The 15,447-nt window shown below is 36.9% G+C and overlaps 1 protein-coding gene across 3 annotated transcripts in view; it reads right to left on the bottom strand.

Moving 5' to 3' along the window:
* The window catches only part of LOC109431629 (upstream-binding protein 1), a 113,979-nt gene that overhangs the window by 58,693 nt on the left and 39,839 nt on the right, over positions 1-15,447 (bottom strand). The gene's annotated exons all lie outside the window — the stretch shown is intronic.

Below are 15,447 nucleotides of genomic sequence, written 5' to 3'. Positions count from 1 at the left end.
CGTATGAATATGATGAATGTTATCAATGCTATTGTGTTTACCTATAATCTAATTTACTAAACTGACCAAATGCAGAATATGTCCGAAACACAATTGATAGTGTATGATATGATCTGATTTGACTGATTGAAAACTGTATGATCTGAAATTTTTATCAGGTGTTTCTGGCCAGTAATGTCGGTAAATGGAAAGTTACGTACCGTAAACCGGGGTCAAATTGATCAGCGGGGTGAAATTGATCACTCGGGTACTACATTGTAATTCCGTACTAGGAACTCTTAAGCGTCGTAATGATCTTAAACTATTTACGTCATCAGATTCGTAGATGTCTAGAGATGAGTATAGACTTTTAATTTTTTAGAAAAAAGTTAGTTTTGCCTTATTTTTTCAAGGAATTTGCAATGTATTTCACATTTAGCTGAAATCATTGCTACTAAACAATCAATTGCTAATAGGACTTCCCGTGAATTCTCTGTTTTAACATTTTTGTGGAGCCTTGGTAGGAATGTATTGCAGCTAACTGAAAATGAAATAGTTATAAAAAGTTCATTTTATGAAGAAATAATCATTTTTTTATGATAGAAATCACTTATTTTAAATGAAATTGCCTACTTTTAGGCGTTTAAGGGGAAATTTCAAAATTTAATTTTGCATTTAAAGTATTAAATTCACTAGTTGTAAGATTTTAGACGCGTTATTCGATTTTAGAAGAGCAAAATTAAGCGGTGAAGGAAATTTTTCTTTCCAACCGATGCTTAACTGTATACTGATCAATTTCGCCCCAAAGTGGCATTTCCAATATTTTGGTATTTGAAGTTATTTAACTTAAAGTTTAAATTTGTTGAACAAAATTCTGTCACATGGTTCCATGGAGATCCACTGGGTACTGGTTTTACAGAAATTCTTTTAGCGATATTTGAACAGGCACTAATGTTATCAGCAAAAGTTGTTTTAAAGTGATCAATTTGACCCCGGATTACGGTAGTGAGATTACCAAATTATGTTTGCATATTCTCATTTTTTATTTCTTTCACTTTCATGAACCTAGAGTATCTTTGTACCTGTCATACAATATACGAATACAACATAAACATTGGCAGAGGAAGTTCTCAGTTAATAGCCGTGGAACACTGATGCGCTGAGAAACAGGGGGTTGCTACGCCAAGAAGAGGAGAGAATGTTCTCATTAAAGATTAGAAAAGATTTTAGGATTAAGTTTTAATTTACAAGTATATAAATTACACAACTGCTGACTACGCAGTTTTCAGATGAATTGATGAGCTTGTTTCATTATACATTCTCTGTTCATATACTAACCATGACAAGAACCAAGAGCTGATGACTATACACTTATCAAATTATAATTAAACTGTTGCAGTTCGCGTAAAGGTTCGGAATTGTTTTATCTGGTTGAAATATTTATTTGAAGATATCGATCTATTACAATGCACAACATCGAAAAAGGCTATTAATAGTGATGGTACTATATGTAAAAGAGATCACGGCTTCTTATGCCGGTATACCCTCATCTGATATCTCAAACATATGTAGATAAGCTGCCCAATTCGCGCCTTTCCCCCTAGTTATGTTGCACTACTTGAAAATATCGATCTGTTACGGGGCTGTTCATAAACCACGTAGACCAAAATTTGGCCATCTCAGACCCCCCCTCCCCCCTCGTAGACTTTTGTCCATACAAAAAATTTAAAATTTGTATGGAGCGTAGACTTTGGCCAGACCCCCCCTCCCCCCAAAAAGTCTACGTGGTTTATGAACGGCCCCTACAGTGCACGGTCTTGATAAAGGCAATCAAAAATGATGGTACCTTATGCAACAAAAAAAGTCAAAAGGAATTGTATGCCGGTATCGCCTTCGTTGTCAAATCTCGATAAGTGGCCCTATTCATTTCTATTCCCCTACAAGTTGTACATTTTTTTTAATATCGATGCAAAGCATTAGCATTACAATTAGCATTAAGCATAGTCTTAGGTAGTAGGGGAGACTGAGGAGACTTGATCCCTGGGGAGACTTGTCCCCCCATATTTGCTCGGAATCAAAAACATTTTTCTTCTAGCATAATTTTTCCAAAACTACTCCTGGACAAACGACTATGTTTTGGCTATAAGTGATTTCGATTGTGCATTGCATTATTTTTTAATGGCTGATGGTTTGTTTTCAGTCCTTCAGAAATATTTTAGGCGATTCCGAAAAATCTCAATAACTTTGTGAAAATAAAACCAAATCGTGTCAAAATTTCACAGCACATAGTTTGAACAGAACACTTTCAAACTTATTTATCCAAATAAAGCTGTTGTTAACATATTTTAATTAATTCAGCTTAGTATACACGACAGTGACATTAGGAGACTTGATCCCTCGAGGATTACACACACATTATACATGTGAAAAAAAAAATCTATTCGGAAGCCTCTATTTACTTGGAATTCTAGTCTATTCAACGATAAAATGTGTCAGATAATTCTAACTTTAGTACAAATCAAGAAAAGGGGGATCAAGTCTTCCCATTTTGAAAATACGGCATATCCCTAAAAATTTAAGGAAATCTTACAATTTCAAACACTCTAAATTCATCGAAAATACAAGAAAACTCGAAAAGAAAATGAATAGGAAGACTCTGGAATTATTTTCCCTTTAAATAAACCATGTGCTCAAAGGGGGATCAAGTGTCACCCATATTTGAAAAATACATCATAAGACATGCCTCCATAAAACACAGTTTTGAAAACTTTAACAATAATTTAAAGGCCTTCTGTTGTGTATTAACTTGCAATAGATGTTTACCTGCCATTTTGTACGGAAATCGGATCTAGTTTTGTGTTTTTTTCTTAAAGTTTTAGGTAAAAAAAGAAAAAGGGATCAAGTCTTCCCTACAGTTTCAGATCACTGTTATAAGGATCCCATCCGTTATCAAAGCACAGAGATTTGGGAAAATCACTGAAAAATGCTGACCTGACCAGCTGAGCGATGTGAAAGGAAGATTAGTTGGACACTTAAGGACAGACTTGTTAGAATTCCAAAATGGCCGCCACAATGGCCGATTTTGGGACCTACTCACGATTTTGAGGGCACAAATCTCTTCGTAAACAAAACTAGCGCACCTGATCTTCTTATTTTAAGCTTTTTTCAAGTGAGCAAGAACAGAATAATGAAATGCACTGTTGTTTGAAGCTTGCTTCTTGAGATGTATGCGTCTGAAGTTCTGATGCACTGTTGAAGCGGGATTTCTAGACGTTTGTCCTTAAGAAAGGTATGTAGATACCTCTACGTCCTCTGAGGTGGGTGTTATTAGTGGAAGGGTGAAGTTCAAAGGATACGTTTAGTCAACGTTCAGGCAGTAAAACTATTCCTCGATAGGAATAAGACAAACATTCACAACAATCGCGACGTGATCCGACAGGAATCGTATGATGGTATCTCCCCGAGAGTCTCTTCTTTGGATTCCCCGGATTTTTTTTTACAAAAGATACACTATTTTCCGTAAACTCAAAAACTCGTTTCTGAATTGCCTGTTTTTTTTTTGTTCAAAATAAGTTACTGTGAGGCGATTGGCTGCGTATGCTAAATTTATATTTGAGTAACTTTCGCTGAGACCGGCCCACTATTTACACCTTGCCTTCAAACATATTTAAGGGTGGCGAGTTACTGAAAGTCCTTTCCAAAAAAGTAAGGAAAATGCATTTGGTAACTCAAATTGATGGACCCCCCGTTACACCAATTTTTACAGACCCCTCGATTTTGGTCAAATGATGGTCCATTTAAACCGTTATAACTCAAAAGTTTCTCCAAAAACCACATCAAAACGAATTGTTGTTGAAAAGAGGAAAGATAGAGCTACTATTTACAATTATTAAAAAGTCAGGTCAGCCATATTGATTTTGGTTGCCATCTCGGATTTTTATACCAAAACTTTTTTTTTCACCATGAGGGTAACCAATTTTCAAAATATTTGCATCAATTGATAGCTGAGACATTTAAATTAGAGATCTATTTTTTTTTCCTATCAAAAGTTTTCTGCAGTTTTTTGACTCAACTTTTAGGAAGCGATAGAAGCAGCTATTATTATTATTAGGAGAGGATGGATGTATGCAGTGCATATTTTGTTAGTGTCTTGTTGTTGAAATGCTAGATATTTAAAAAAAATCAAAAACCGCTCACGAATCGCATCGCCGGTCGATCGCTCGTCACTGACAAGCAGATACACATACAAAAGCGACACCCGTTCGTTGCGGAGTAGCCTACAATGTGAATAAGGATGCGAAGTGTAAAACAGGGACCCTGAATAGGGATAACTTGGAAAAGGTCCAATACACGAGACCGAAACGTCTGACAATACCAAAACTAGTCGTTTCAATCTTATAGATGAGAAAGCTACATCAGTCCAACAATTAAAATTACCTAGATAGACTGGTTCATAGTATTAATTCTTAACCTCCACAGTGAGTTAATCATACTCTCACACTCTCACTCTGAAAGCGAAAGTATTTTGGTTTTATATTTCATTTTAGCCTAAAAACGGGTCGTTTCATCGCCTGTGAGTCGGAAAGGATATTTATGGTTGTGATTGCAATGCATTATCTTTGAGCGGGTTAGTGAACTTTGGACTTATTGGCAGACTTCCTGATACCCAATCAGAAGCGATAGGGATGCTTATCAGCAAACGAGGCCATTTAATATTAGGAATAACAGGTCGAATAGAAGAGTGGAACAAATCACACAATGCGAAAACAAATTCTGCAAAAAGGCATTCTATTAGAATTAGACAAGACGGCTAAAAAATAAATAATAATTTGCAATGCTATTTTACTTAGTATTCGTATTATTACGGGATTTCCTTTAGCTTTTGCTCTGAATCAATAACTGAATAAGTACAAAGAAAACTTATCTGATAAACAGCTTTTACTGAAAATATTCAAACAAATCTAAACTTTGCAGAAAATTTTCGAAATGCAAGTAAGTTTAACGGAGAATTAATGAGCTGTTTTTTTTCTGTTTTGTTCTGGAAAGTGTGCCAAAAAAAGCATTAGGTATACGAAAAAATCTGTACGAATGGGGGAGGAGGGTCGAGAATTCTCAAATGTTGAGTGACGTACTCAGTGGATGCCCCCTTTCCTTTTTTATATATTTTAGATGATTGTTTACTGAAATTCCTCTCCAAAAAAGGAAATTAGAGCCAACATTTTTTTTTGCGTTACTTGTTGGCTTATTTAAACTGTTATAACTCAAAAGTTTCTTGGAAACCACCTCAAAATGAAATGTCGTTAAAAAGAGGGAAAATAGAGCTACTGTATACAGTTTTGAAAAGTTGAGTCGACCATATTATACTCGGCCGCCATCTTGTTTTTTTTTAGAGAAAAACTTTTTTCCACATTGTTTGCAATAACTGATTTTCATAATTTTACATCAGTTGAAAGCTGAGACATTAAGATTCCTATCAAGAGTTCAACAGTACTGCAGTTTTGTAAATCATGTCACCTTTTCTCCATATATAGGGGCTTGTGGGGCAAGATGGCCATGTGGGGCAAGATGGCCACCCTGTGTTTTAAGCATTAACTCGCATCACAAAAATATTTTCTGCATGGGGTGTCATTATAAACAATGATTCATGTTTATAATGTGCGAAAAAGTTACTATTAGTTTGAAAAATCTGCTATAAAATAATGTTTGAAGTTTGAGTGTTCATAAACAGTGTTTTCTTATAGTATTAGGTCATCTGATTTTAAGGATTAGTAATGAAATAACATCGTTTTTTAAAATTATTTTTAGTTTTTAATGGTGTCCATATGTGACTGTTGTTAAACCTCGACAATAAAATTTCATTGTTTTTAATTAATTATATCATATAAAAAATGATAAACGTATCGTAATCATTCGGGGCAAGATGGCTACCTGTGGTAAGGTCTATGTCGCCATCCGAAAACCAATCTAAAGCAGCCTCAAAGTTGTTATTGATATTGAGAGATACTGCAAAACCACAGAAAATTGTTAAAGTAAAAGGGTTCGGTACAAGACGTTGAATTACATTTTGACAAATACCACACCCTCTGTAGGCAAAGCGTTGCGGGTGATTCGACCTTGGTTTATTGAACGCTTCTTAGGGATTGAAGCACACTAATTGTAAAAATTTAGCTCTGTGGCCGTCTTGCCCCGATGGAGTGGCCATCTTGCCCCATATGGCAAAAATTCTATGTCGAAAGTAGCATTTTTCAAATGAATTTATTTTGCATTCATAGTGCAAAATAAAATGCTTTTTTGTGTTAAGAAGATAGAAAAGACATGAAACAAAGGGGTTGAGTGTTAAATAGCCATATTCTAATGAAAGTATATGCTCCCGAGGCGCCTACGCTTAGGGTGGCCATCTTGCCCCACAACCCCCTACATACGACACGTAACATCGTCAGAGTTTACACCTGGATGCACACACAAAAGCATCTGCAGCCAAATTTAGGAAACTCGTAGGTCCATTCTCGTTTTCAACTGCTTCTCAATACTGAGATAAATACTTTTAAAAGATTAATAGAAATTTGAAATTCTGAATCTTTTTGATTTTCATTGGTGTAGATTGCTGTTTGTAAGCTTTATGAAATAACGTTGTAGTCTTGAAACAGCTGACGTCTGACCAAGTGCACAAAAGTGACATTATTTGCAAAACTGCAGATAACTTTTAATAAAAGACATCTTTGTTTGATTTGTTATCTAAAAATGTAAAAATGAGTGCTAAAATATTGAAAATCGGTGTTTGCAGCACAGTATGAGTTCAGTAACAAATTTTGAAAACGACGTATAATCAATGGTGTAGCATTGATTATACGTCGTTTTCAAAATTTGTTACTGAGTTTTTCTTTAAAAATTCAAGATGGCTTCCGCATTCGTCCATAACCATGAATCAACTTTTTTAAGCTATAAATGAAAGCTCTATCTTTCCACTTTGCAACAACATTTTGTTTTGGAGGGGGTTTTGCAGTTTAAATAATCAACAATTGACTAAAATCAAGGAGTTCGCAAACATTGTTGTGGTTTTAACTAACCACAACAAAATTCATTTTATTTATTTATTTATTTTTATCTGTATTAACGAGATTTTTAGCCCTAGGCTAGTTCATCTCGGGACCCACGCTTTACTTCCCTTCCGAAGGAAGAACTCACATTTCGTGAGTTTGTCGGGAGTGGGATTCGATCCCAGGTCCTCGGCGTGATAGTCACGTGCTTTAACCATCACACCAGGTCCGCTCCACAATTCATTTTATTTATTTATTTATTTTTTTGTGGGGAAAATTCAGAAAACCGTCATTTAAAATATTTTTACTGACACGGTGAAAATAGTGGGGCGGTCTTAGCGAGAATTACTCTGAGTTGAACCAGCTTAGTATTGATAGCTACTGTTTGTCAATAAATTTCCAAAATTGAGAAATTTGAACAAATTAATAAATAAAATTGTAAATATTTTTCGATAAAAAAAATCGTTGCATTCATTAGTATTAGATTAGATAACACAAAATCGTTGCATTAATTAATTTCTATGATTGACTGTGATACGGAAAATGAAATGTATTATGTGTTTTCATGCAAAATCCCATACAAATGTTGACTCGGTCTAGTATAGATATTTTTTCCACTCGACTAAACCCTCAACCGGACCAGGATTCGATCTCGACCATTCGGTTTGTAAACTGCACCCCTATCTACAATCGTGCATTGCTACAGCCGGCCGCATTATTGCAGGTGAGGGTGTATTTATTCACTAGCTTTGAACACGCGCCATTTCCGAATTGGCAACACGAGGTTTTGCTCAGTGCGACTGGAGAACTAGTCTTGAACAAAAACAAGCGTTGTCACTGTATGCATGCATTTGCATTTCTAGAGTCGAATGCTAGAGCGCTAAATATGATTAGATTAACCAGGAGCTCTGTGATGTCCACGTTTACTTTACGTCAATGATAGGCGAAGAATAATGGAAATAGCAGGTGCTGAGAATGAAAATTAAACAGATTAATGTCTGCTTTTATAAACTTTATATGTACATGATATACACTTTTATTTGTGTTGATCACAATTCGATACAAAACAATTTTTAAAGTTCTTTGACATGTTGACTCAAAATAAAAATAATTTTCATATTATTGTTTTATCTGGAGAAAACTTGAAGATATGGTTTTACAAAAAAATATAATTCTGGTTCTCTAGTCTAGCTCTGGATTGTAAGTACAGTTTCGGTCAACAATTTAGGGATACCCCAAAAAACATGATACTTTTAACCCATATATCAGACAATTTACATGTGATTTCAAAAATCCAGATCTCATTTCAAAGATGATAGTCAAAGAAACATGACAAACGATCTCGTCCAAATTTAGATTAAAAAAATTCTATAAAAACTTAACCTAAAGTAGCAACGTGTTCTTAAATAAAGATTGAAATTTTAAGTTTTGTGTCGCTGATTAAGTATTCATACATTATTTTTAAATATCGGTTTAATCATGTTTAATAAGTTTTATTGACTTAAAAATCTTTTGAATGATACCTAGTTTTTCAAAGTCACAACTATAAGATTACATTTCACAAGTTTGCTGGACAAGTTCGTTCCTGGAAGAAGCTGTTGTTTACTGGCTGCGTCATTTCTAGTTAGTAGTTTACGAATACGTTACTAGTTTTTTGTTTAGTGCGAGAATATGTTCATATCACTATTCTCTACATCTAAACAATACCTTTAAACAACAGTTCCAGCATGGAACCTCAATATAATCAAGATAAGAACGGTCAGACCCCTTGTGAAAAAAATCTCACGGTTCAAAGTTTTCAACATGCACTTGTTACATGTTACACTGAAGCGAGAAAATATATTTGATTATGTTTCAATGTTCTCATTTTAAAACATTATTCAAACCCCAATATCATTAAGAAAATCTTCTGAACCAAATAGCCAGACTGCTGAACTGCTCACCCGACGTTGCCATGCACGAGCAAGGTGGTGAATGTTGTTCAGGCATGAAACGTTGCCGTTTCGTAAGTCAACTCGAGCGCTATTGAGGATTTTATTAAATATTAAGTGTTAATTGCTTTCAACTGTGGCATTGGGTGGGATTTTGATAGGAATTGTGGAAAGAACCGAATCTTTGTGGCTCTGGCAAAATGTGAATGAGGATAGGTGTCAGGGCAGCTAAATAAATACAGGACTTCATTCATCGTAACATTTCACCAATTCCGGATGAAAGGATAGTTTAGCAAAATTCTTATGTTGTTTGAAAGTTTCCAAATATATATTCACAATGCCGTTATAATTTGGAAAAAATGGCATGGCATCTACTTTCAAACGTGCGAATGACGTCAATCCTAATTTTGGATTCTATGTCATCGTTTCTCAGCAGAATTAGGTGTGTGATTTTTCGTTGCTTTCAACTTACTTCTTCGGAGTGATCCTTTAAATGCAAATGTGGTTTTTAATTTGGCTGACTGAAAAGTCAAACGTCATATTCAGGTAAGGCATTAATTTTTGATCATACCATAGTGCAACTAGGATAATAATATAAGCGGATGACAAAGTTCATAAAATACTTAATTTCCCATATTTCATTTTTTATAATCCACCACTCTTAAACCAAGCGTGAGATCATTTGAGAAGGATCCTATCAATAACTATTCCCTAAAACTATTTTAAGATTTGCATTCTGATATTATTTACAGCTTTACTGAACATCGTTAAAACAAGAGATTTAAATACAAAAGTCGTTGGATTGGTTTGGATTATTGAGCAAACTAAACTTTATGGCTGATTCTGAATAAAGTTTTAAAATGTTTACAGCTGGTGTATTTCGAATGTAAAAATAAATTTCAGTAAATTTCAGAATGAAATCCTTGAGGTAGGCTGTTTATTTCAAAATAGTCTGACTTTCGTAAAAAAATATGCTATTTCAAATAGAATTTCCACGTTAACATCAATGTTTACTCAAAGTTAAATTCAATAAAGCTACTATGAATGAATGAAACAGCTTTGTGTGAGTCATCTGGTATTCATGGGTGGACGCGCTACAACGGACCAGATGTTCGCCATCCACGATGTGTTGCAGAAAAGCCGCGAATACAACGTGCCCACACATCACTTGTTCATCGATTTTGAATCGTCGTATGAATGATACAATCGATCGAGGCCAGCTATGGCAGATTTTGCACGAATACGGATTCCCGGAGAAACTGATTCGATTGATCAAGGCGACGATAGATCGAGTGGTGTGCGTGGTTCGAGTATCAGGGACAATCTTGAGTACCTTCGAATCTTACAGAGGGTTATGGTCTTTCGTGCTTGCTGTTTAACATTGCTTTAGAGAGTGTAATAAGGACAACGGAGATAAACACGAGTGGAACGATTTTCACGAAGTCCGTTCAGCTGCTTAGTTTCGCTGATGATATTGATATTATAGCTCGTAAATTTGAGACGATGGCGGAAACGTACTCAGCAGAACTGTACGATCGAATAAAGTTCGCCGTAACACGAAGTTAAATCTACAAAACGCTGATTAGACCGGTAGTCCTCTATGGGCACGAAACATGCGGAGAATCATCTAGCCCTTTAGAGTTTTCGAATGGAAGGTGGCGTGCCATCTACGGCAGAGTGCAGATGGAAGACGGGGCTTGAAGAAAGCGAATTAACCACGAGCTGCATCAGGTGCTGAGAGAACCAAACATCGTCCAGGAAAATCGGGAGACTACGGTGGGCGGTTCACGTCATCAGGATGTAAGGTAAGTAAGCGGTTAATTTACGATATTTAAAAAAACGTGGTTTTGTACGCGGATTGCGTAAAAAAACCGCATGAAAAAATAACGCGTATAAAAACTTCAGTGGAAGCATTATGTAGGAACTTGTGAGGACCAGAGCTATGTTGAACGCTCTTCTAATCGACTCACCGTTTTGCAGCCCGTAGACGTATTTTGAAAATCATACTGAAAAATTAAAGTGTGCAGACCAAACAAAACAAATAGTAGCAATCCATAATGTTAAAAACTATGTGGGTATAAGTCAATCAGGAATAGACCATTCTGCTTGTAGCAACTATTTTGCACGAAAGGAAATCAAATGAATGTGATGCAAGCAACAGGCAAACGAATAACGCGAAACATATAGAAGATCCTTCCCAATTGAGGTCAATTGATCGGGCGTAGCACGTTTTTAATTGTGTTCTTGGCTCGTCGATCATCATTTACTTTATTGCACTTTTTAAATTGAGCGGGAGCCGATTGCTCCGCATTAGAGACAATCAGTACGAACAAGTCCGCAATATGGTCATTTCAAAATTCCATTCAGCTGGCTCTCATCTCCAGCGAATAATAAATATATGCCAAGTTGGGAGGATACGCATCAAAATGTCAGCGTCGTTGTAGCCTTCGAAGACTGGCGCTCAACAATCACGTGCCACATAAAATGCAATACAAGCAACACAAACAACAACTGGTTTCTCTCGGTCAATCATCTGGAACTATATAACTAATACAAAGACAAAGTTTAAATTGACTTGATTGATAATGTGGTTCTATCAACGCTTCCATGTTTTGCTTCGAATGATGTTCGTTATAGATACACTGTGGTGCATAATTGATCGGACAAACGCCGATTTTCATACAAAATGGCCAAGTTTGAGATGCTGTAACTATGGTTTGCGTTGATGGATTGAGCTCAAATTTTGACACGGAACTACTTATATGCTGAATTTTACGTATACAAGAGACAAAATGTTTTCGTTCACAGGTTTGGGCGTGGCAAGGCGTTCATATTGTGCAAAAGTGATCGGACAGCGGCACCCCTTTGATTTACACGCGTGCCGCTGTCCGAACACTTTTGCACAATATGAACGCCTTGCCAAGCTCAAACCTGTGAACGAAAACATTTTGTATCTTGTATACGTAAAATTCAGCATATAAGTAGTTCCGTGTCAAAATTTGAGCTCAATCCATCAACGCAAACCATAGTTACAGCATCTCAAACTTGGCCATTTTGTATGAAAATCGGCGTTTGTCCGATCAATTATGCACCACAGTGTACGTATACATTTAATTTCGTTACGCCCAAGCAGACCAATCACTGTAGTACTAATTTATCATAATAGATACACAATAGTGTCTACGTACATAACAGTTGCTGCATCACCCAAACAAGCTCATAGTCATAGCCACCTAATAGCACTAAACTAGTTTTTGAACAATCTTGAACTCCGTCAATGACTCATAGTACGGTTATGTTGCTAATGCGGCTTTAATATCTTCCTATACTGTTAGGTTTTACCAGAAACGAGAATTACCTGTTGTGCCCCCTCAAGAAGACCCGATTGCGACCTTTCACAACCTAACCGAATTCAAACAACGCGCACGATCAATCACCCAATTGAGTTTGACGGCTGCCGTCGTCGGCGTCGTCTCGACTTCTCGACATAGTATATGCGATACGGGTGATGTGATGTGGCGAGGAGGATGAAAGAAACTCAAAAATTTGCCTAATCAGTGGCTTTAGTAGTGGCGAGTTGGCAACCTGACACATGCAAACTTAATAACGAGTTTCGATGTATCCGGTAGGCCAGTGATACCGGTTCTAACCGGTGCGTAATATGTACGTAAACAGCCGGTGGACGCATAGTTGTCTCATGTTACACAACATGTATTAAGGGGAAATTGCTTAGGATTGAACACACAGTACTTAACAAAATTAGTTACACAAGGATCGACTCACACATGGCAAAATCAACTTCCAAAACATATTTAATAGTTATGTATGTAAGAGTTTCAAAAGTCTCGAGGTTTATTGAATCAAACAAATATTTTTTTGTTTTCAATATTGGAGAATGGATAATGCCAATATGAGCAAGGTGATTCAGACGCAGAAAAAATATTTTAAACTCAAAAATAAAGTGCTTTGAATCAAAGAAAGTAAACCATTGAACCACGGCTTAATACCATTTTTCTTTGAATCAAATACATTTGGTATTTGTTTCAAAGCATTATTTTCATTGATTTAACAATCACGCCTCTGCGGCACTGATTGTACACTCAGAATAACACATATTAGAATCAAATATAAAGAAACAGCACCATGTTGGATCATTCTTGTTTTGAGCTACGATTGAAGGATTAATTTTAGAGAAAGCTTCAAGAATGTTGGATTTGGATTATGGGTTGAATCGGGTGAGATCTTTCTGATTTTTATTTAAGTTATAATATAGGGCAATTCTCACTGAGACCGGCCCACTATTTACACCTTGTCTTCAAAAATGTTTGAGATGCCGATTTTCTGAAAGTCCTCGCTAAAAAAGTTAGGAAAATGCATTTGGTTACTCAAATTGATGGACCCCCCGTAAGTTAGAGCCACAACAATTTTGGCAGACCCCTCGATTTTGATCAAATTGTGGCTCATTTAAACCGTTATAACTCGAAAGTTTCTCCAAAAACCACAACAAAACGAATTGTTGTTGAAACGAGGAAAGATCAAGGAAAGATAGAACTACTATTGACAATAATGAAAAGTTGGGTCGTCCATATTGATTTTGACCGCCATCTTGGATTTTATAACAAAACATTTTTTTTCACCATGATGGCAACCACCGATTTTTAAATTTTTTGCATCAATTGAAAGCTGAGACATTTATACATAACATGTCAAAAAATTGGAGATGTATTTTTCTTCTTTCAAAAGTTATCTGCCGTTTTGTAAACCACGCTACTTTTGCGCACTGGGCCCGATGCCGGCCGTTTACATAAATGCAGCGTTATTTCGCAGTGTTTACGAACACGAATTTGAAATCTGAACCCATTAATGAAAAACTGAAGGTTTAAACTTTTCAAAAGACTAAAAAAGTTATAAAAGTAATGCCCGCATCATTGAGAAACAGTCAAAACCGGATACGAACCTCCGATTTGCCCAAATTTAGCGGCAGGTGCCTTTGTGTATACATGCAGGCGCAAACTCGGATGCTGTTGCATGTCGTTACCGGTGCGCATGGAAATGTGTAGCGGTCCTGCCGACCGAAGGAAGCATTTCCCTCCCTGTATCGAATAAATCTAAAGATCAATGATCACCATTGATCTAAGAAAGACCATTTATTTCCTCATGGTGATCCACGCAATTAGTGGATTACATCACATGTGGATTTCACGGTCATGTTTATAGACCAACGCCGGTTAACCAAGAAATAAGCGATGCAAGCAGAGAGAATGCTTACTGCTTGTTGCTGGTTGACCTGGTGATATAACGTTCTCGCTCCAATGCCGGAGAAATGTTTTTCTTTTAATTTTTGTTTGTCGCCCGGCAGCGCTGACTGAACCCCAACAAGGTCTCAGTCACGCGGCCGAACTAATGAAGCCAGAGTGGACGACGCCCGTTTTGGCTTTTCTCTTTTCTCTTATTTCTTTTCAGATCGGGAGAATGAGTTCTTGCGACGGCAAGTTAAAAGACCCGCGATTGACGCCGGGGCGTTGTTGTATTGTTGTGGTGCGCGTTTTGGACTGTCCGCGGGGTCCGTTTGCCGGCCGTTCGACGTCGCCCGGATCGTTTTGTTGTTGTTGGTTCTATGGTGGTATTCTGCGCAAGTTTCGTGGAGTTTAGTGATAAGAAAATAAGTGTTAAGAGATAAGGGATTTCTTGGAAAAGTTATAATTACAGTGTTGTGCCAAAGTGAAAGTTTGGCGTGTTTTTACGATAGACCAAAAAGAAATCCGTGGTGATCAAGGGGAACAATCCAGTGCCGTGCCGCTCACGGCTCTACAAATGTATGGAGAAAACGTGGCTTAATTAACAAAACTGTAAATAAGTTTTGATAGGAAAAAAAAGACATCTCTAATTTTTAGATATGTTATGGTGATTCTTCTGCCGGTTTGGCCGGTGCTACGCCATCCGGATAGCTTCCGCGTGTAAAAAAGTGCTTGTTCTGTGAGAATTTTAATAGTGGATTTATTGATATCGAAATAATAATAATTGCCAAATGACTCGTGCGATAGCGGAGGGTTTCAAAGATTGTGTGTGTTTGAATGCCGCTGCAAAAGTAGTTTTGAGTTCGAAAACGGTGCTCGAGAGTGTAGGAATGTGCCGTCTATTTCGCGTTTTCACGTAGAACGGTCAATGGCGCTACGCCTTCCAGTAGTTGTCCATTGTAAAGTCCCGCACTGGAGTTTTGTTTCGTGTTTTTTTTTTACGAATGTGGCATTAAATTACCGCCATGCCATCAGTGATTCGCGAGGGATTACAGAATCATAATTTCGTGGGAGCTAAAGTGACGTGTGTTCAAATGATGACTGGCTGCAAGCGCAACGGTGGCGACACGAAGAGGAAGCCTGATTGCACAACGAAGACGTTGCCATGGTGAAGACAGCGCTACCTTGGATTGGATGGATTCCGGTGAGAATGTTCTGATTACTTTTACTACAACAAAATGAACTAAATACGCGTCAACTTTA

The sequence above is a fragment of the Aedes albopictus genome, chromosome 2 (genome assembly GCF_035046485.1).
Source record: "Aedes albopictus strain Foshan chromosome 2, AalbF5, whole genome shotgun sequence".
Classification (NCBI taxonomy): domain Eukaryota; kingdom Metazoa; phylum Arthropoda; class Insecta; order Diptera; family Culicidae; genus Aedes; species Aedes albopictus.
The sequence above is the reverse complement of the archived record's forward strand: the minus strand, read 5'-3'. Positions and strand labels throughout refer to the sequence as shown.